The sequence below is a fragment of the Xenopus tropicalis genome, chromosome 6 (genome assembly GCF_000004195.4).
Source record: "Xenopus tropicalis strain Nigerian chromosome 6, UCB_Xtro_10.0, whole genome shotgun sequence".
Classification (NCBI taxonomy): domain Eukaryota; kingdom Metazoa; phylum Chordata; class Amphibia; order Anura; family Pipidae; genus Xenopus; species Xenopus tropicalis.
The window spans coordinates 52,301,994-52,323,821 of record NC_030682.2 but is presented as its reverse complement, the minus strand read 5'-3'; the positions used below and the strand labels follow the sequence as shown (position 1 = coordinate 52,323,821).

Here is a 21,828-nt window from a genome sequence, read left to right as displayed (position 1 = left end):
ATTGCAGATAGGTTTCCCTGCAGCATTTGATAATTCTTGGTTCTAAGATGTAATTTGTAGGAGAGGGCTTAAGTAAAACAAAAGTAAACAAAGTTAATACTTGAAAAATGTAAAAAAGTGAATTTTATCCAAAAGTGATTATATCTATTGGGTATCAAGTGTGGGTTCCATGCTTACCAGTAGAGAGGGAATACACACTACAATATCAAAGTTACCCATACTAAGATATATATATCCAGACAGGGTTAACTATATGTTAGAGTAAACAACTTGAATGTTACATGCAGTATGTATTTAAACATGTGTATTACATGTCAATCTTCCTCTTTTTCTTGTTACTTACTGTCCTGGTTTGAAAATAATAAGCAACTTTTCAAAAACTGAAAATTGCAATAGACATCATTAATTTAAATTGTGTGCCTGCACTGGTAGATAGATTTAACAGACAATGTAATTTCAATATGAATAACAGTTTATACAGTTCATCCATAAACGTATATATAAAACTGTATGCTTGTGATAGAATTTAATTTGAAGCCTACAATAATTCACTGCTTGTTATTCCATGTGTCACCTTAAATACAACCAGAATTTGTAATTAGAAAACATAAGCCCATTCTGCTGTCATGTTGGATATTTTTTATATACATAGATTTTATATACATATATACAGATGCAGCCAGCAAGTTTTTTACATTTTGTCTCACCATGTCCAGACACCATTTTTGAGTGTCAAAGGGGTTGTTTACCTTCAACACAAACTCATTACAAACTCACCTCCAAACACAATAGAAAAGACATAAAACATGCGCCACCTAGTGGGGAATATTATTATTTATTTCACTGCCTTAGCAGAAAGAGACATAATGGGACAACATGGTGAAGGAACTTGGCTGCATCTGTACATTAACACAATGAATATTCTCAGTCTCCACTAAGTAGAGCTGAAAGAATCAGCTATGATTCAGCATTGTGCCTGTGTGCCTGAGTCTGAGCTTTCAGAAGGACCAGTGCTACACATTAGAACTGCTTTCAGGTAACCTATTGTTTCTCCTACTCCCATGTAACTGGAGGAGTCCCAAGATGGACTTGAAATCTTACTATTGAGTGCTATTCTGATACCTACTGGGAGCTGCTATTTTGCTACCTTCCCATTGTTCTGCTGATCGGCTGCTGGGGGGGTGATATCACTCCAACTTGCAGCTCATCAGTAAAGTGTGACTGAAATTTATCAGAGCACAGGTCACATGGCTGTGGCACCCTGGGAAATGCAGAATATGACAAGGCCCAAGTGAAATTTCAAAATTAAATATAAAAAATCTGTTTTTGAAAAATGGATTTCAATGCAGGATTCTGCTGGAGAAGCTCTATTATCTGATTATCTATGTTTTCCCATGATTTTATTCCGTTAAGGATCTTCTAACTATTGCATTTCCTAAAACTATATTTATACTAAAGATACACAAGCCTGTGGCACATCCTCTGGGGCAATCTTTAATATCTGCACTGTTTTTTTTGTTTGTTTTTTTCCAACTAGCAGCAAAACTTGTGGACCATTTTCTCCAACCAGTTGTTTCAAAACTGGAATTGTATGTACAGGGCACTTCATATAAGATATATTAATCCCCCGCATGTTGTTTTGGATACCATGGATTTGAATAGTTTGTTCTCCATTATCCTTCACCAGATAGGAATGTCTCTGTACAGACAGGAATATTATTATCTTCCACCCACTGAATTGCTGATACAGTTTATGTCTGAGAATAAATAGTAGCTACAGATCTAAGGGACAGCTATGGGCTCTACATAGATGATATCTACTTCCTTGGGTTGAATAATCTGGTTTCTTTAGTGAAATTATCTTTGGAATACAAACCAAATAATAGGGCACCTACTACAGCCACTGTGCACATCTTTAGTACTGTATATTTCTTAGATATGGCTAACACCAGCATTAACCACAGTAGGACAGGAAAATCTCATTCCATCGCTTCTGGATGTGGACACCTGGATGTGGATCTATTTGCCACTATTGTTTTGTTTCATATCTTGTTTCTTTTTTCTATAAAATGCAAAAAATCTATTTATATTACTGCATACAGTTTTCTTTCTTTGTCTTCCACATATTCTAATCACTCAAAGCTCACAAACTTCCTTTTTACTCCTCTCTCTAGGGGTGGGGGTCTAATTTTGCCCCATTTTCTTCGTGTTTACTTTGGCTATTAATTACTGTATGTTCACTGACATATCACCCTGATGAAGGCCTTCCAATGGAGCCGAAACACTGTTTTTCACCAAGATTTAGACAATTAATACATTGTCAGTATTTATTTCTTTTTGAATCCTTTGTTGTGCCAAGCTTTTTCAGACTATTGTACTGCTGTCGTTTTTAGCACCCTAGCATAACTAATCATTGTTTTATGTGGCACTTTGGATGATATATAGATATAGAGAAAAGAAAGAGATTGCAAAGCAAGGGGCACTACTCATGAGTTCAGGATAGCCCATTGCTACAGGCTTCAATATGCACACCAAAATGCTGTGCACACTTTTCAAAAGGGATGCCAGCAAGTACTTTTAGTCTGAAAAACTCTGATGTTTTATCTCATGGGGCCACATTTAATTTGTTTGGATACAGAATGCAACATTTTTTAGAGACCATCCTCTTACAATGGATGCCATATCCAATCAGATTTTAACATTCCAGCAGGCACTAGGGTAAAGGAGGAAACATCCACCTAGATGTGTTTAAAGGTTCTTTTACTCACACCTGCCGATCTGACCATTAAAGGAAACAAATTGTGTAAAAGACAAGAAAGAAGGAATGCACTTCTCCAAAAACATTCATCTATTCCATTTCCTGCTGGGTCCTTTCCCAGGCTGTGCAGGGGAGCTGGCGGCACTCAGCAAACTGCACTATGGAATAGGAACCAATCAGCAGCTAGGTGGACCTAATAGGGAACTGCTACCTTTCTTTGCTTGTGTGACTGCAGGGCTGTGATTAGCTATCCCCCTCCTACTGTGCTACTGGCAGGAACCATTAAAACATGCCCACCCTTCATTTAATCATGGATGGGGGCTGTAGCATATTTATAGGGAACTTCAATAAAGGGGCTATTTTTAAAGATATCATTTTTAGCCCAGAGTGAAACCAGCAGTATATAGTATTGATTATTGCCTACAAGATTGGAAGGGTTTTAACTAAAGCTATATGTCTCCTTCAAATTTACGTCATACTAAAATATTAGAGAACTGGTTTACTGTCACTGTTGGATACAGGCCTATTATTTATCTGGCAACCTACATTGAAGCATTTCATAGCGCTGAGAACTTCTCAACAAGGCAAAGGTAAATGTATAACTATTTAATTATTTTAAATGTGTAACACGGTTTAGTATGCCACATTTTCTCCCAAATCAAATACCTCTCACCTGACCAATGAGATTGAGCCATCCTGTGGTTTTCAAGAACTACTTAGCAGCACATTGTGGCAAAGGATAAAACATGTTCCCTGTGGTGTTAAAAGGTGCTGTGCTTAAATCCTCCTCTTTACTCCAAAATCACAAGCCCGCCCATCTGACCAATGAGATTGCACTTTCCATAGTATCAGAGAAGTATCCAGCAGAGCTTTTTTGGAAAAATGAAAGCGATTTACCTATTAGAAGAATAGCACATCATCAAAAATGCTTGAGACTTATTTCTTTTAGCAAAAATACATTTTTACTGACAATCTGTCAGACAGCGATATTGTTGTATATTTATGATGGAGACATTTGTCACATTTAATCATGTCTTGTCTAAACAATACTTCTCCCATTTTGTATTCATGCCATTTATATCACTATAAGAAGCATACGGCAACGTTTTGTATTAAATAGGCTATTCATCATTTTAAGTGTCAGGAAGGGCTGCTGAAATACATTTAATAAAGAAAGAAAGAATATTATTAAAATATATACCTTTCTCTTGTATTATTTAATTTCAGTACAGAGAGACTGGTGTTCACAGGGCTATAGCACCTTTTTTACTGCTTTTTACTGCTACATATTTAGAATGAGTTGAAAGATAATACCTATCTGTGAGACTCTTTTTATAGTCATAACAGGATTCTGGGAAAAAATTCCTTAAGGCTCCTAGAAAAGTCCATTTACATGGGCTTTGTCCCATTTACATGGGTTTATCCTATAAGCTAAAGCTCACCCACTGGGTTTAAAGCAGAAGCCAGGATAATAGCTGATCAGATTCCCAACTACAGACCGGTTTTGCCCTTTTTGGGGCTCATCAGTGTAGCGCAGGGTTTTCTGATCAGCTTAGGTAGAGCCAGGAGTGGGGATACACGAACAAGCTAAAGGGATTGAGGAGACCGCCTCATACGTATGCAAATGTCATAACAGGATTCTGGGAAAAAATTCCTTAGAAAAGTCCATTTACATGGGCTTTGTCCCATTTACATGGGTTTATCCTATAGGCTAAAGCTCACCCACTGGGTTTAAAGCAGAAGCCAGGATAATAGCTGATCAGATTCCCAACTCTTTTTATAGTTAATGCATGCATTTGTATCACTTTTTCGGGTAAATGTGTTTTTGCAGTGTTTTTAGGTTTCAGCATAGGAATATGATAAATTATTGTCAAAGAATATTAATGTTGAATGCAAGCAAGTCATTCAAAAATATCTATCATCTGACATGCCCTGCCATGTCTACTTGCAGAGTATCACTGGAAAAAAACCTTCTTTCCTTATGAGGTGTTAAAAAATGTATTCATTTATTAAAATATGATGTACCATTGAACTATCTCAACAGAGTCTTGCTCTTCCAAGTGCTACATTGTGCTTACCCACCTAAAAGTATTAGCATTATAGTATGGCACACCAGTTCATAAGGGCTAGGGGCCTGAGACTTTCTTTTATATAGTATGTATATATTTACACAATATATATATATGGATATACAGTACACGCATATAATTGTCCCCAATAAACCAAACTTCTGCCACTTGGGAATCCTTCAGGAAAAGCTGAAAGTTGTAGCCCAGCACCCTTGGGTGGAGCAATAATACTATGTAAGGTACATGTTCCCCTAAGCATGTAATCATAAATCTACCTCCAGCATTAAAAGTCATTCCCCTTGATCAGAGTTTTACTTCTAAAAAAAAACCCTCACTGACATCTGCAGGACTTATTTACCTTTATTTAAATGGAAGGCAGAGCAGGAGTTCCTGCGAATGCTGTTGTACAGTAACTGGCCTAAATACTATCCACCTGTTACTGTGTAAACAGAGTGGATTTTAACTGGAGTATGCTAAAGTGTGCCAAATTCTGCCCCACTACTGTGACAGTTGATGCACGCGCTATACTATGTAGAAACTGGCCAAACTGCTGTCCTCTCCTACAGAAGAAAAACACTGCTATAGTCAGAGGTGCCTAAAAAGTAAACATATTATTTGTTGCTCTGGGTTACTGCTCCTGGGAAAACTTTGTGCCTTTTTTACATTTGAAAGATATACAGCTTCTAGGCTGTGTTCATTTAGAAATATATATAAATAATGAAAACCTGCCATGTTTAATACAGATTTATACTCAACCATCCACAGGACACCCCCCCACTCACACTCGCTTGTTTGTACTGACCCCCTTGCAACCACATCAACCTCAGCATCAACCATTAGGTGGCCTTGGGATACCTTGTTGCTAGGTATCCCCATGCCACCTAAAGCATACCAGGTCCTTGGGTGAAGCAACACTGCTGTGGAAGGTTTTAAAGATGATCTAAATCTTCCATGAAATGTTGTTCCAATCAAATGTTTCAGGACTACAACTCTCACCATTTTTCAACATGTTACCAAATGTTAAAGTATGGCAAAAGCTGTAGTCCATCAACCACGAATATGGATTCAAGTCCATCAGCCCATTTGATGCAAGAGGATCCAACAATAACATACTGCCTACTCTGTTTAGACACTCATATTTGTCTTTTGTTTATGAATAGGGATGAGAGAAATTCATGGTTTTGTGGTTGCCAACATTTCAAAAAGGGCAATGCTCTTGTTAGGGTAATCTGACTTGGCATTTCTACTCTGGAGAAATGGGGCACAAATGGGCCACACATAGGGACAATTATTGTCTCCTTTAAATGATTTAACATATGATTACAGAGGGACAAGAAGACTTATTACATTGTTGTTAGCACCCCTTTGTTTTTGGTGGCACAGATACATTTATTTAAAAAGATATTGTAAACCGAAATTCTACAAAGGAGCTGGAAATCCTACATACCTAGAGTTCTTCTACAACGTTTTGTGTGTGTGTTTTACTGATTTGATTATTTGCATTCAAATCCTCCACTTTAAGGCAATCAGTCTCGTGTATGTATATACACAGTCTGAGTTTGTGTATAAAAAATGGTGATAAAGACTCACTAAGCTAGTTATTAGCTTTTTAGCTTTCAATATATCTGACATCACTATTTAATAAAATCATTTTTTACAGAAAAAGTGCAATGTAGAAGGGCCTGGAAGAATCTAGCACTGTACCTTCTGTTGGATTTTATTGATGTATTTCCAAGCACTATTATGATGCTGTATTTGTACAGTATTTTTCAGCTCTGCATTGTAGGGTCTATTTAACATTGCGTCTTAAAATAGCTGTGAAAATGAGGACAAGATTTCTCTGAGCTGTAACACACTTGCAAATTCTCATCTTTCGCACATTCATGTACTGTTATAATTAATATTTACAAAAAGATTTCTTAAGTCTCTAAAACAACAACTACCAGATGGAGTAAAGAATAATATATATATGTACGTATGTATATTTTTATTTATAAAGCGCTACTTATGTACGCAGCACTGTACAGTAGTATATATATATATATATATATATAAAATACTGCAGAAGGAGCCAGCACTCACAGGACTTTAGATCAATCAAAAGAAAATAAATAGAGCTTTTCAAATCAAGTAATGAAGCATGGTTTTTTATTCGTCCGACGTTTCAGTTCCAAACTGGAACTTTCATCAGGGAGAACAGCACTGTGCATGTACAAACAGTTTTAAAGGTACAAGATGGCGCCAAAACTCCGTTGCTAGGCAACCACCGAGTTGTGTGGAACCTCCAATAAACATAAAAAAAACCTAGAAACATAAACACACCACCAGGGAAGAAAAAAAGGGGGAGATGAGGTAAACATATAAGACAAAAGACAAATAGAAGGAGAGTATTGCACAGCTTACTGGCTAGAGACATGGCATAACCGTATCGAGTCCCTCCAGATACTGTTTAACTTAATCGAGCTTACCACCAGTACAAGCAGGGGAAGAGAGAGAAGGCAGATAAAGGCAGACGGTGAACAGCTCCCGGTTCCCCAATCACCAATGATCCTCCGTGCCACAAGTGAACCCCACACGCACGGATATAGTAAGGTTTGCAGGCGCGCCGAGTCAGACGCGTTGCCTAGCAACTGAGGAAGGCGGCGGCACCATACTGCCCTATTTGCAGTGCTAACATTGGGCTCAATATGCGAGTCGGCAGGAGACACTCAGTCCTAGGCCTATCGGTAGCACAGAGTGCTCCTGTCATAAAGTTAAAATGATTTAAGCCGCTGGGGTTAAGGCCAACCGTTGCCTGGCTAGCACAATAGAGGCACATTTTAAGAGGACCCCCTTACGCAAGGGGATGGAGTATTCCGTGGGGGCCAATAGGGGAGCGTCCTAGATAAGCATAGGAGAATCTGCATGAAGAAATAAAGAATTTAAGAGAGAAAAAAAGGTGGTAGTCGGGTCAAGTACAGTATGTCCAGCCATTCAGTAGAGCTCAAGTGTGTGTGCAAAATAATACCAAATGTAGAAGTAACAGAATCAATAAAACAAAAGGGGAAGACAAGGGAGGCAGGCCAAAGACAACACTAATATAATATGAAGGGGGTAGGGTAAACACATAGTGAGCAATAGCATATAGCTGTCATAAATCAAATGAATATTATATAACTCCAGAAAACCCCAAAGGGCAGTGAGGGAGTTCATACATAAAGTTCATAAATAAAGTTTTAGACGAAACATCCAAGTGGTAGTGTTTCGTTAAGGCCCCGGGGGGCCACACAGTCCAATGTGTGGATCCATCTGGATTCACGACGTAGAAGAGCCAAGTCTCTGTCTCCACCTCTCTGAAGGGGAAGCTGCTGGTCTATTGCCATGCACTTGAACGTAGGAAGCGGATGCCGTTGCTGGGCAAAATGCCTAGCAACAGGTTGAATCGAGGTCCCCTCCTTGAGAGCTTTGCTGATCGCGGAGCGATGATTGCCGATTCTTTCCTTCAGCATGTTCACTGTTTTGCCCACGTAATATAAACCACATGGGCATGTAATTATGTAAACCACAAAACTGGAAGTACAAGATAGACGGTGTGTGATCTTAATCCTCTTGCCGGTATGAGGGTGAGGAAAATCAGGGCCAGAGAGGAGACAGCGGCATGTAACACAATCTGGGCATCTATAGCATCCCATTTTTTTCTGTGTTGATAGCCAATCCGATGGATTCATCTTGTAGTTCTTAAAGTCAGTTCGCATCAATAAGTCTCTAAGGCTACTATTTCTCCTGTAGCCCATAAGCGGCTTATTTGAGAGGTACAGAGAAAGGGATTCATCTTGGTTGATAATTGGCCAATGTTGGGGTATACTCTTAGAAAGTTGTGCAGAAGCAGCTGAGAAGGTTGTGGTAAAAATCAATGGTGGGTCTACTGCCAACTCCTTTTGTTTCACCAGAAGCTCACCTTGTGTGTGTTGCAGAGCCCTTTGTAGCTGTTGTTCCAGAATATCTTCAGGGTATCCACGTTCAAGGAACCTAGAAAACATGTCTCTTAATTGTTCCACAGCAGTCTCTGGTCTGCTATTGTTCCTTATGGTGCGTAAAAATTGAGAATAGGGGATCCCCCTAATGGTGGCTGGAGGGTGATCACTAGAGGCATGCAAGATGGAGTTACGGTCCGTAGTCTTACGAAACAGCCTAGTACCTAGGTGACCGTGATCCCTGAAAATATTCAGGTCAAGGAAATCAATATTGTCAGTATGATGGTTAAGGGTAAATTTTACTGGGCTATCCAGCATATTTAGATGTTGGTGAAAGGAGAGTAAACTATCAACCCCTTTTGTCCAAATTAGAAACAGATCGTCAATGTAACGAAAGTATATCAGTATAGAATCCCCTAACAAGGGGACAATGTGTTCAGTTTCGAACTGCAACATAAACAGGTTTGCATATGATGGAGCAAGGGCACTACCCATGGCCGTACCCGCTATCTGGAGAAAGTAGGAATTCTCGAACCGGAAAAAGTTCCTTGTGAGAGTGAGTTCGAGTAATTGTAGCAAAAATTCTACCGGAACCCCTAAAGAGGTATTGGTCAGAAGTGCCTTTCTATATATATATATATAAAATATTCAAATTCAGGCAGGTTATCAATTTACTTTAATTTATTATTCATTTTCCTGTTATTAAATGGGCCTTATTATATTTTCCCCCAAACAACTCTTTTGGTCCAAAGCAGGCTTCTGATGCTGATTTAGAGATACAATAGGATTGTGCAGGCATCCTCAAACTACGGCCTTATAGCCCCCAAGGTTATTTTAGCCTGCCCCCACTATGTTCTGATGCGAGGACGCAGCAGGGAGTTGGAAGACGCAGTGGGGAAGCGGACCATAGTATAGAAGACACTGGGGGAGGACTTTAGTCTGGCTCCCCAACAGTCAGTCCCCAATGCATTTGAGGTGAGAAACAAAAGCCCAATAACTCCAGTGCATTTAAAGCAAGAAAAAAATTCCTATTGACACCAATGCATTTGGCATGATAAAAAAACTCCCAGTGACTCTAATGCATTTAGCACTTAAAAAATGCGGTAAAAAAACAGCCATTGCGTTTGCCGAAACTTTGGTGAAATTTTACACATTTTTCCATGGTTTCACAAATTTTTCAGCAAAGCAAAATGGGACAGTTTTGCTCATAACTGCATGTATCTCAGCTACTCTGGAACTCTCAAGGAGATCTTCTTTCTGCTATGGAATCCAGATAAACACTTACACACTCTAATACCCACTGTTCTGATCCCTAGCAACTTGTTCTACATACAATGGGCTTTTTTTTTCTCTGCATAATTTAATATCTGCAAAACTGGTTTCAGTTTAAAAGACTTTTTTGCCAATAAAAAAAAATGTTATATCTTAATTTTATCTTGGCTGCTACTTGAATCACTCTCCAGTTTGGAAATGAAAAAAAAGATTGGTTGCATAATTCCATTTTCCTCCTTTGTGCCTAATTTAACGTTTTAATCAAGAGGAATCAGCAGTAGGTAAAATACAGGAATATCTTATGGTGATAATTGTTCATACATATATTACCATCTTAAATATCCAATCTCCATGCAAGCAGGCATCACATAATTATTTCTGTGCTCTGAACGGAAAGAAAAGTCTGTGAAAACCAGACTTAACAAATATGTTTATTCCTTCTCCCCCACCAAAGGAAAAAAACAGACGAGGGTTTCTTAAATATGTTATAAGCAAATGTAAGAAGAAAGAGGTTTGTTACTCTATTACTACAAAAAATATTTTTAATAACACTGGTGGATATTACTAGAACAACATTAGTAGTGCACTTTTCAAGGCTACCTTATATTATATAGCCCTCATATGAACAGTCAGATCATTAAAAAAACAAACAAACCTTAATTTCTCCCACTCTTATCAGGCAGTAATATATTTTTATATATTCCTTATTTAGGTAATTTTGTTTTTTTCATTGCAGAGATGAAAAGATAGACAGAAATACAGTAATAAGAAAGAAAGTATGTACGCGTCAATATGTATAGTTTGTTAGAAGAATATTACAGGGTATAACTTACCATGTAACTTGTAGCAGCAATTGGCATACCATTAAAAGGCAACTAGGACTCATTTACATCCACAAGTACAGTGGCCATTGTGCGCTTTTCCCTACCATCAGTTGCACCTAAAACCACTTTCATTAAAGGTATATGCGTAAAAAAAAGCGCTCTTCGCAATTTTGTATAGTTAAACTCGGAACTACTCAGACCTTCATGCCTTCTGTTCCGAATCAGGTGCTGCTGTGCCTATTAAACACAGGATCCATGGTCAGATGGTGGCGGTAGCTCCAGGTTTCCCTCTGTGCCCTGTGTCAATAGGCAAAGCACACTTTAGCAGAAAGTATAGGGAGAACATGTCATTCACACGCTGAACAAAGGAAATTATGGTAGGCAGATTTAGAAAAAAATCTTCTAGGTAACATCAGATACAGGCAATAATATTTTATATGAGACCTTAGCCATTGGTCAGCATGCCTGAACTGCAATTCAAAATAAGATTTGGTATTTTAAGTAAACTGAGGCATAAACCAATCCAGGAGGCCATGTGTAATGTTCCGGTCTATGGCAGCTTAGAGGAGCCTTTCTGGCATTTGCCATAATATCCTGTTTGCCAGCCAAGATTGTCTAATTTCAAAATGTTATGTTAGGCATACAAATGTATCTATTAATCAATCAATCAATCAATGTAAAGGTACTCTGTTCCACCATGTTCTATAACATTACACTGCTTGCCAGCCATTACACAGCCTGTATTAGTGGCAGTCATCAGTATTGGATTAGAGAGTGTTCCTATATTGGTTTTAAACTTGCTGCTTATTGTAATATGAAAGAAATGCAAAGGGGGAATGGGAGATCTTTGCATCTAATTGATATATAAAAATATATATATTGATTGATATATAAAATATAATGGATAACTTTGTTTCAGTGTACTGAACATACAGTATGTATGGGTAGAGATGCAGACTGATAAATATACATTCACTGATCCTATTCCTATATTGTACTAGGTTAACCCCATATGGTGGTCCCAACGATTTACCTCTAGTCATATTTTGTAGGGGATTGCACTCTTTCCATGCTTCCAAGGCGTTTCATATCTGTTATAACTGCTGTCGTGGGTTGTATTTATGTGTGACAAAGACACATATTATAGTCCAAGTCCAAGTTCTTATGGTCATCAAATATGTATTTTTTGTAGATAAAATCTGTTTTCCTGGTAATAGTTTATAGCTTCTATGTTTAAATGAGTATCAGCCAAGCTTAATAAATAAATCTGCCCTTGTGCAGTAACCAATAACAACCATTTAACAAGTAGCTGTAATTGGTCTAATATAATTACAGTATTGAACAGGCTTGTTGCTATAATTTTTGCCAAATTCAGTTTGGTGAGAAGGTATTTGTCCTAGTTTAGTTACAAATATTCCCATAGATCTCAGTTGCATACTCATGAGTTAAACCAAAATCTGACCTATTGTGTGCAAGTCTCTTAGTTTAAGATAAACCTAGTTTAAATACACTTAGAGACAAAGCAGTTCAGTAACATTTGTGAGGAGCAACACTGCTAGGTTTATGCCCCCTCCCCAACATTTTAGTTGGAAAGACACAATGATCTGGAATATAAAATATAAACAGTGCTTTATAAGCCTCCGTTCTTTCAATACAATATGATTTTGGCAAGTTAAAGTTGCACAATAATTTGCCTGGGGCACATTGGAAGGATGGGAAGATATATTCTCATATAATGCTTCCTTAGTTCTTATGAGGGTGTTTCTCTGGGAAGATGCCTCTGTGTAATAGCAATGACATACTGTATACTGGAAGGGTTTGCCGTTTTTTTCGGGATGCAGTATTCATTCAATGTAGATTCCAATTGGATTGGTAGATGAGGAGTACAGGGTTCTCATGAAACACAATCTTTATGGCAGCACCTCAATATATTACACTTTACATGGTACTGTTCCTAGATTTGTGAGGCTTTGTTTTATAGTGAATGCAGCTTTACTGTTTTTTATTATGGATTTAAGATAATGTGAAAGTGGGAGCTGGTGGATACAGGAACTTGATATAGCAAGAGGCAATGCCATTGATTATAGGACCATCTTAGAGAATTATTATTATTACACATATAAAGTGCCAACATATTCTGCAGTTCTGTACAATAAATTGTTGCATACATTGAACCTACAGGTTAAAGCTGCAGATTACAAACAAAGAACAGCAATAACTAATACAAGACGAAAAGAGGGCCCTGCCCTAAAGAGCTTACAGTCTAAAAAGAGAATGGATGCGAGATTCAAAGTGGGGGATGGGCAAAGGAGTAGGCAATGAAATATGGGGTATTGAGCATTGTATTTAATAGTGTCTAGTGAAGCTTTGTTAGGGTAGATGATGGTAAGCTCAGAAACTGGTTTAAGGCAAAGAGAATGAGGAAATCAGATAGAAAATTGGAGGGAATACCATAGAAGAGGTGCAGGCATTGCAAAGCCATGTATGCAAGAATGCAAAGATGTAATGAATAAGCTGTTGAAGAGTGGGTTAGTAGTGGAGCCGCTGTTCACTGTGCCACTGCCCTAAATGTAAAGGTCATTAGTTTGAATTTTATTCTGAGAGGTAGCAGAAGTCTGGGCAGAGTGGCATAGTGGATGAGGAATGGTTGCTGGGATGTATAAGCCTGGCAACAGCATTCAATATGGACAAGCAAATAATGTATAATAGGGACCCACATATAACTTCTGTAGTACTTGTGGCAGTCCCATAAGCTTATCATATTGGTATAGCTCTTCAAACTGGCTTTTTGCTGCCTATATAATGATAAAAGAGAGGCATGTGCAAGAACCATTAAAAATGCTTTAATAAGTAAAAAAAGACCCCCGTGTACTGAGGGGGGGGGGGTCACTTTCATACCTTATTCTTTGGTGGTCACTGTTAATCACTTAGTTCACTTTAACTGATGTGGTTTTTATTGGTATTATTTATCACTAGTTTCTGAACTGAAAGTATTATGTTTTACTTAAGTCACTTTTCACCTTTCGCTGATAAGAGGTTGTTCTCCACACACATTGTTGGTGGCATACATATTGAGAATTACTACACTATTATTATGTCTTTGTCTCTTTTTTCCCCTTAGTTCTGGCTTGGAGCATTCCAGCAACATATATTTGTCAGAGGGAGTGCTTATCATTACAAAAATATATATTCTATCTAAAGGGTTTATTTATTTTAAAAAGTGTTTTTAATGTGGGCTGTTTTATGCAATATATTCTTTCCATCTTCATTAGGTATAACATTCTCTCATCAACATGCCTAAGATATAGAAATGCTATAGTTGGAAGATTGCAGATGAAATTGTTGGATGGGGAGTTGTTATTGCCACATCTTAGGATCACGCCGACTGGCTTCACTGTCATCCTCACCTTTCTTTATTAAAATATGAAAAACAGTCATGACCTTAAAATAAGGAATGATAATATATTCACTGTAAATTGCAAGGCCTAAAAAAAAAAGCAGAATCCCTATTTTGTAAAGGTTAGAAGGATCTCTTGAGGTCTAGCCAGACTAATCCCTTTAATATTACTTTAAATCATACCATTACATGACTTTCTTAAACCGTGCAAAATGTTTGAGCAAAATATTTGTACATTCTGACTTTTTTTCTGTACCTGTATAACATAAAGAGGAATTCACTTATGGTGAAACAGTGAGCAAAGTGCAATTTGGAACATAATCTCCACATTTTTTTTCCTACAATGTGCTTTTCTCAGGAATTCTGACATCATTGTGGACGCAAACAGACAATTCTCTTGATGCAATTGCGCTGTGTCTACCTCAGCATTCAATTTGCCAAAATGGATGCAACTGCATTTGCGCTTCATTGAAAATTGGGCGCATTCATGCCAGATATTTTCTAGGTCTCCCTAGTGTCACTTCTGGTGTTCAGTGGGCGAGATCTGAGTGCGCCCTATTCTTTTGACGCAGGTATGTTGTGTCTGTTCATGCAGATCGCTGAGGAAACCCTGGAGCTATCACCTGGTTCAGAGGTAGCGGTAGCTGCAGGGTTCCCATGCATTCCCACTTCTCTGATCCACAATCACACACAGATGAAAGGTTGGCAGGTTTATTGTCAGAACACTGTAACTTTAAATTATGTGCATACATACAATGTGCCAGCCAGGGGAAACTTCAAATAATATATCAAACTTGTTTGGTCTCTGCTGCTGGGGCTAATTTGCAATAACATTTCCATACAAACTGAAAACAAATGACAGGCATCAAGTATTGGGCTACCATCCATCTGACAGCTTCACTCTGCACCCTACACTGGATTTCTTAAAAAAGTGCAGTGCAATTCTGTTCCAGCACCTATGTCCTCAGAATGAGATAATATCACTTGTTAACTGTAGTAAATCTGGTCAAATGAATACATTGTTGTTAGTGATGTGCAGGTTGACCCAAAACACACAGGACCTGCGGGTTTGGCTGGTTCAGGTTGAAATTTAGGCGACCATTGCAGGTTATGGTTGAGTGTGGGTCAGACTGGGGAAGTACAGTCCTCCTCTGCGCTCTGTCTCACTCGGAGTAGCACAGAGTAGTAATAAAGGGTAGGGGTTGGTTGCTACAATGGCAAAATTTAGCAGGTAAAGGTCGTTCCACCTTTTGTGGGAAAAAAATACCAGCCTTCCTTTATAGTTATCTTTTTTCCCTATTAATAACATTGGGATCCAGCATGATTTTTACCGGCCAGGCGGCAAACCTAGTCGTGTGTGGGTTAAGTTTTTGCGTTTTAAATACCCAAACTGTTGCAAGTAAACATCTGTAATGCTTGTGTAACTAAATCAGCTCCCCCTCTTACCCACACATTGTGCACATTTACTACCACCATACACCCCTTCTAAACCAATGTGGGACACTATTGTAAAGTTAAATATACTGTAAGTATACTCACTGATGCAATATCTTGTTTCCATGCTTCTCATCCTGCCACTCTCTCTGCATTCTGCGCTCCTATATCCTAGTGTGTGTAGGCTTAGAAGGTGTGCAGGTGTGTAGGCTTAGAAGGGATCTTTCCTTGCCATTATTTTATTCCTATTCACACATAAGGGGACATAATGTAATGTATATGCTAGGGGGTTGTAACTTATGATCTCTATGGCTGTTATGAATCAATAATTAAATGACATTAACTATAAAATTAGCACATGGTATGGGTTGTTATCCAGAAACCGTTATCCAGAAAGCTCCAAATTACTGGAAGGCCATCTCCCATAGACTCCATTTTAATCAAATAATTCAAACTTTTACAAATGATTTCCATTTTCTTTGTAATAATAAAACAGTACCTTGTAGTGATGTGCAGGCTGTCCCTACACCCGTATCTCAGGACATTCATACAACTTCCTTATGTTGCGGACAGGTTTGGGCCTAGCTCTTCCTGTGGCCGCCTGCTCGCAATCTAAATGTACCCTGCTTCCACTTCCGGCAGCGGCCTGCCTCGGGCGTGGGTATATAAATAGCCACATAGCAGTACCTTGTATTTAAATCTAACTAAGATATAATTAATATTTATTAAAAGCAAAACAATCCTGTTTGGTCTAATTAATATTTAAATGATTTTTTAGTAGACTAGGGCTCTGGCACACGAGGAAGAATAGTCGCCTGCGACTATTCTCCCTTGTTACTATTCTCCCTTGTTGCGGGCGACTAATCCCACTGGCGAAAATGTAAATCGCCGATGGGATGGCATACGTGGCGGCTCGATCGCCGAAGTTGCCTTGAGAGGAGAGAGATTTCCGCAAATTGCGGCACCGCGTATGCCATCCCACCAGCGATTTACATTTTCGCCAGTGGGATGTCATATCGGGGTGATTAGTCGCCTGCAACAAGAGAGATTTGTTGCGGGTGACTAATCTCCCTCGTGTGCCAGAGCCCTAAGTAGTGTGAGGTTCCTGCAACTTGTGGATTTACCTCAGAATTCAAAAGTCTTCCTGTTTGCTTTTTTTGTTTGATTTTTGTTTACTGACTGTGAATTCATTCTTAGGCTACTTGGCTAATTTAGAATAGTGTGGGGTATCTGTCATCTGTAGTTATGCAATATGGAATGAGGGTTGGGGTTTGGGAAAGGGAGAATGCCGAAGGTCTAGTGAAAGGAGATTCTCTAGTGAAACAGATGAGCTGCACTGAATCCAACAAGGAATGTAAGTGGGGTAAATTCCTAGATGAGACAAAGATAATGCCTGTAACCGAGTGTTTGCAATTTCAAATAACATGGACAAAGCCTCAGTGGAGGAGTAGCCCTGGGTGAGTTCTCAGCAGCCTTAAGGCCAATGTCTTGAACACTGTTTTCAGTAATACATATTTTATCATAACTTTATGATGTTATCTAATGCTCAGGGTTTTTTTGAAACTGCTGAAAACTATTGAAAGGGACTGTAAAAGTCTTAAAATGGAGGAAAAGGAAAAAAACTGAAAAGCAAGCTTACTTTGTGAGGCACATGCAGCAGGAAATCATTTGTTTTTTTAAAACTATGCTTTTTCAGTGGGAGGCATCATCTCTATGTTTATACAGTATATATACTTTTCTTATTACTGAAAGGAAGTCCTAGTGCTGATCTCCCAAATGCAATTTATTTCTTAAGGGCTCTGGCACACAGGGAGATTAGTCACCCCGCAACAAATCTCCCTTGTCGCCCGCGACTATTCTCCCCATGTGCCAGAGCCTAAAGGTGGCCACACACATGGCGATCTGGCGATGTTTCGTGCGACCATTGGTCGCACGAAACATCGTCAGATCCGCCACACACCGTCAGGGCTGAAACAGCAGATAAGGAGGTAGAAACAGTAGGATTTCTACCTCCTTCTGCCGATTCAGCCCTGACGGCAGATTTTGGTCAGGCGCCTTCTATGGCGTCCGATCAAAAATTTTTAACCGGTCCGATCAGCGAGTCGTCCGATATCAGCAGCCTCCTGCGATATCGGTCGACTCGCCGACATGCCATACACGCACCGAATATCGTACGAAACCGATAGTATCGGTGCGTGTATGGACAGCTTTAAAGGAGAAGGAAAGTCATTTTGGCATTTTACTGCCAATAGATTTGTCACATTAGTGCCACCTATTCTGCAGAAACCATTCCCATACCTGAGTAAACAGCTTTAGAAGCTTTCTCTGTTTGCTTAAGATAGCAGGTACCATTTTAAGTGGCTTCCTTCCTGCAGTCTCAAGCCATTATAGCTGAGATCACACATTCCTAAGGGAGGGGGGGTGGGGGAGGGAGTTCTTAGCATTCTGGTGGGAGGGGGGAGCAGGAAAGGGGAGGGGAAGCAGAAGAGGGGAGAGAGGAGAGAACTGGGCACACTCTGGCCCCAGGAAATAAGGCTGTTTCTGAGAGAGGAAGTCAGACACTGGAACATCAAAAACATTACAAAAAAGAGACAAGAAATCCTGTGTTTCTTTTGATAGAGGACTCAGTTCAGCATTACTGTAAGTGCTTATGGCTGTATTGACCTTTCTAATAACGCTTTTACCTTTCCTTCTCCTTTAAGCTTTTTCCATTATTAATATGAGCTTTTCAATAAAATGTCTACTTTTTTTTTAAATCACTTCAAATTGTGTTCGTATGTTCTTTTGCATCTAGCAAGAATTTTGAAGTACCACGCTGGCCTTCTTGCCAAATGTTTAACTTGTGAATAAGGAGCAAAAAAATGTACAGGCATAGGACCTGTTATCCAGAATTCTCAGGACCTGGCTTTTTCCAGATTAGAGATCTTTCCATAATTTGGATCTCAATACCTTAATTCTACTAAGAAATCATTAAAACTTTAATTAAACTCAATGGGATTTTTTTTGCCACCAATAAAGATTAATTATCTTAGGATCAAGGATCAAGTACAAGGTTCTGTTTTATTATTACAGAGAAAAAGGAAGTAGAATAATTTGCTTATAATGGAGTCCATGGGAACTTTCTGGATAACGAGTTTTCGGATAATGGATTCCATACCTGTATTAGGAAATGTTATTAGAAATTTCATCAAAAAACACATCATTAGTGGTTCATCCAAAAAAATGTTTGGACAAAAATGTAAAGGTGGCACAGATAAAACCCATACAAGTCACTGAGATCTCTTGCTTTAGCCATAGAAACCCCAATTATGGGAATTTAGGCTCTCCTAACATTATACTTAATTACTTCATTAACTCAGGGAACCCAACTTTGTGCTAGTCCATGTTGCGTCCCTCATTTCCTCATTTATTCTAGTGCTTAATTTATTTGCACTGAACTGCATTCTTAGCAATGAAGATGAATCTTCAAGAGATACATTGTATGTGACAATTTAAATATGTTATTCCCATTCCATTAAACACATTCATCCCACAAGTGATTAACTAGAAGAGCAAAGCTTAATCTCAGTTTTTTTCTCATGAGGTTGTGCTCTAAGATAGTTAAAATAATTTCTTTTTTTTTAGCTGACTACAAACTAGAAGATTGCATAGAACCGTTTTGCCAAATAGTAAAAAGCTCTTCTGGCAGCAGTGGGAGATGAAAATATTAAATAATAATTAACAAAAGCAAAGCCTTCCGGCTGACTTAGAAATTCTATGGTACCCAGTGGAGTCTAAACATTTACATAGGAAGCAGAGTTCTGAATTGCTAAAGTTTGACTACATGAAATTGTGGCACAAATATGAGCAATTAATTGCTAAAAGGGGTTTACATAATCAGTGGCCTGAATATTATTTCTTCTAAAACTATAAGTATAACAGCATGACTAAAAAATATGTATGTCAGAATACAGAAAATTGTTCTTTATATACATCCAGTAAGGGCAACACTAAAGTAAGTCATTCACAGTTCATTTGTGCAGTTCTTTATAGACATGTAGGTGTGTAACACAATAAAATATATAAAGGTGTGGGGGTAAATAAGTATTGAATTTTATATTGAAATAACAGTCAATTTTGGCAGGCAAGCTTTAAAGGGATTCTGTCATGATTTATATGGTTTTGTAGTTTTTATTACTACATTACACTGTGTACATTTTAAATAATTAATTCTACCATTTAAATTTTTTCTTGAATTAATACATGTATTTTTTATGTGTAATATTGGTGTGTAGGCAGCAATCTCAATGCATTGTGCCTGAGTCTGAGCTTTCAGAAGGAGCCAGCACTTCACAAAAAACTGCTTTAGAGTAGCTATTGTTTCTCCTGCTCAGTGTAATTGGAGGAGTCATGACCAGACTTGGGTGGTTTACTAAAGAGTTCTGTCTGCACCTGGTGCTGGATTTTTGATCCTATGCTTGGTGCTGAGAGCAACAATCTACAAGGTGCAAGTGCTTGGTAAGTAAGTACTAAGGGGCTTGCTCTTGCACCCATTAGTGCTCTGACACTTGTGCCCTGGGAAATCATAAATGATCCCCACTATGTTTGCTTAGATCAATCAAATGGCTTTTTTTTTTATTCATGATGTATCATATTAAATTGGTAAATTTAAATGCTTGGATGATTTTGTTTTATAAGAGTTACTTCTGTGAGCCACAGATGCTCTTGCCCCACTGTAATAGTGCTGCGTAGATCTCAGGTAGAAGGGGGGATCTCTGTGTTTACATGGGGTTCAGAAATATAGTTCCAAACTACTTACATTGTAGGTTTGTTATTATCTTCTATTCTTCTAATGTATTATGTACTTTTTTTAATTTGCTGCATGGCTCCAGGTTTGTTAAGAGAACTTGGTAAATGGTTTTGTGCCAAGTATTTTATGCAAGCCACCTGGTGTTACACTTCAAATTTCCCGAGCCCTTGCTGTTTTGAGTCAGTCAGAGCAGATTATATGAATCTCCATAGCAACTAGATGATCTGGTTGAAGGCCGTAACAATTTATCTTTCTGTGTCATCTAGGCCTACTTTCAGTTTAGTTACGGAGGCTTGTTAGGAGCACATCAGTTATATCATTGCTTAGATCCATACTTTAAATGTTCATTTTCATCAATAGATATTTGATCCACAAAACACCTTATATTATGTTTGTTTTGCTCTAAATTAACTTGTAGAGTGTTTGGGAAGCAATGAACTTTATTCAGTTATGTGTTGCTTTTAAACTAACTTACCTGGGTTGCACTTATCAGTAGGGACTGATAAGCAATTCGTTTTGATCCAATTATTACAATTTAGAAAATGAAATGAAAGACCTGATTGGGTGATATGGGTAACTGCCTTGGTGCAGTTAGCAGTTTATGTTACTAAATCATCTCTGCTATGTAAATACTAATACTTTAATACTATGCAAGAAAAGCTCTACAAAGCTGAGGTGACCACACAGACGACTGCAAGTATGCATGAGGAGATTTTCATATACAAACATTCTATATGCAAAACATCTGCAGCTATTTTTTTGTACATGTGCAGTTTTGACTACTGTATTAGGGTCCCATTGCCCTTATTCAGGAGCCTGAATTTCATCTTTGCACAATTACACCGTTACTGACGTGTGCTGTGAATGCAGTGCTTTCCCATGGAGGGGTTTCTTTCATCCGATCTCCGAATGCTGGTGATTTTGGGTCCATTGTTTTAGGATTCTTAAAGAAGAACTAAACCCTCCATCCTTAGCTGTCCTTCATTGGCCCCCTTGACCCACTTCACCGCCGTAACAGACCCTGCAGCAGCATATGCAGTTGGGGCTAGTCAAGAATCAAATTCAACTGCTCATGCTTCTGCAGGTTCTATGTCGCTGAAGAGACATGAAGAGTATCCAAATGGACAGAAGATGGTACCTGCGAACTTCCCTGCCTTGATCTGCATTTTTAACTCAGGTTTTTAAATATGTAATACAGAATAGACTGTGCTGGAAGGGAGAGGTGACGGGGACCGTTAAAGGGCATTTCAGGGGGGCTTTTATAACTAGGGGGGTTAGTACTCCCCTAGGACAGTCAGGCAGTATGGCTGACAAATTGCCCTACCACATTTG

The 21,828-nt window shown here is 38.6% G+C and overlaps 1 protein-coding gene across 1 annotated transcript in view; it reads left to right on the top strand.

Moving 5' to 3' along the window:
- cpne4 (copine IV) overlaps positions 1-21,828 on the top strand; it is a 180,546-nt gene that overhangs the window by 58,741 nt on the left and 99,977 nt on the right. The window lies entirely within an intron of this gene.